The following is a 2,017-nucleotide window of genomic DNA, read 5'->3' as shown; positions in this document are numbered from 1 at the left end:
ATACTCTTCCTGCTGAGTCTGGGCTCCCAGAACTGACCTGATGAGGGGTTAAGTCACCTTGGAGAAGCTGCCTTTCCAAAACCAGTTCCTACGGTGCATCCGAAAGGACTTCCTCATAGTCCAAAGGGAACCTAATTTCTGGAAGAATCTGGCTCATGCTAGGCTGGGGAGAATTAGCTTTGTCTTCCCCAGCGGATGTTCGGTCTCTGTCACTTGGATGAAGCTGCCGGGAGGGCTAGAGAGACTTTCCAGGACCTGCTTCCAGCATATTCATGAGCAGTTGTGCTGCCCTGTGGCTTTGTAGGTTCTTGGAAAGTGGGGTGGAGTGCAGGATCCCCCGCTTCACCCCCATGTGACCTTGGGCAAGTGGGTGGTCCTATCTGCCTTGCCTACGAAGGGGTTCAGCACTCTCTTCAGTTGTTCTTGAACTTCCCTGTGCACGAGAACCCCCTGGGATGCGTGTTTAAGATGTTATAATATCGTCCCCCATCCCCAGGATTTCTGGTTCCATAAGCCTTGCGGAGAACCCAGGAAATCTGCATTGTTGACCAGCATCACAGGGGATTCTGATGCTGGTTGTTTCTGTACTGCCTGTTATTTATTATTTAAATAAAAACGCACACTGAGGCTTTACAAACAATAAAGTGCTGCGCTAATGTGAAGGTTGTTCCTGACGCTATGACTAGGAATGACCATCCTTGCATCGTCTGTTGTCTTTTCGATGCAGCCACTAAGTTCGAGTCAAATAGATGAGTCTCAAAGTATGAGGTTGCTCTTTAAATTCCCCGCCTGAAAAGTCAAATCTGTTGGAATAATTTTCCTGATGGTTTATTTTTTCCTCCTTCTGTTTTCTGAATCATCAAATCAATGCATGTTTGCTTAAAAAAATTGCAAAGGGTGCTGCCGTGTGTAGGGTGAAAAAAGAAGGATCATTCTCATTCTCCCTGCCAACTCCACAAGCATCTCTGACTTACAGGGGCCCATATGATGGGCATTGGAGCCCACAGATCTGTTCTGTTTTTCAGTTTCTCCCGGTGACTCCAATAATCAGCTAGATATTAGAGATGCTCTGGAGTGACTTTTCAAATATTGCCATTATTCAGTCCCAAACAAGAAGCTAACTTTAACCCATCTTTCTGTTTAAAATTCATGAAAATATCTGCCCCAAATTCCAGATAGGATTCATTAAAAACTCGTCACAGTGCTGTCAACAAAAGCCTCTTGGTGCTGATGTAGTTCCTGATGTGTGGGAACCAGGGAGGGCTGCTTAGTCCTGCAGCTTTGGGAGAGCAGCCAGACGCCTTTCTCCCCAGCACCTCTCTGGGTGTGAGTGATAGGAAAGAGGGGCGTCTTGTTAACAGTTCCCAGCCTTCAGCCCTGGAGAACAGACTGAATGGAGATCCTGAGAGAGAGTGCCCAACCTCTCGGCTTCCTACACAGCGGAAACTCGTGTTGAATATGTACAGGCCTTAAACTGCCCTGAGGGTAGCCAAGAAGGTTGCTCTGGGGTGCCAGTGGTTAATGCTGGCAATATACAGCACTGCTGACTGTGAGGGTGAGTGTCACAGGGGCTTCTCCCGGCATGATTCTGGAGATACCTTCTGTGCAACAGACAAAATTAGGCAAACCTCTTGACAGGCAGAGTCCTGCTGTCTCCTGCAGGTTACTCTGTCCTACTTTGCTGCCTGTGTGAAGCCTTGAGCTCTGCAAAGCTGTGGCTGAAGAATCGAGATGCTCGGAGAACCCAAAAAAGCATTGAGAACAGCCAAGCCGATCGACTCTTTTTGCAGCACTTTCTCATCACAAAAGGAATGCCCGCTCCTAGTAGTGAAGTTTAGAGGATTCAGAGAAGCAACAGCAACAAAAATTCTAGACTCAATCTTGCCACCCAGAGATAGTCACCATTAATATTGTAGACGTGTGTGTGTGTGTGTTTGTGTGTGTGTGTGTGTGTGTGTGTGTGTGTGCGCTCAAGCGCACACATGCGCGTGTCTCTGTGTGCTTTTTTTTTTTTTGC

The sequence above is a fragment of the Lipotes vexillifer genome, unplaced genomic scaffold (assembly GCF_000442215.2).
Source record: "Lipotes vexillifer unplaced genomic scaffold, Lipotes_vexillifer_v1.1 scaffold417, whole genome shotgun sequence".
In the NCBI taxonomy this organism is placed as follows: domain Eukaryota; kingdom Metazoa; phylum Chordata; class Mammalia; order Artiodactyla; family Lipotidae; genus Lipotes; species Lipotes vexillifer.
Note: the sequence above shows the minus strand (reverse complement) of the source record.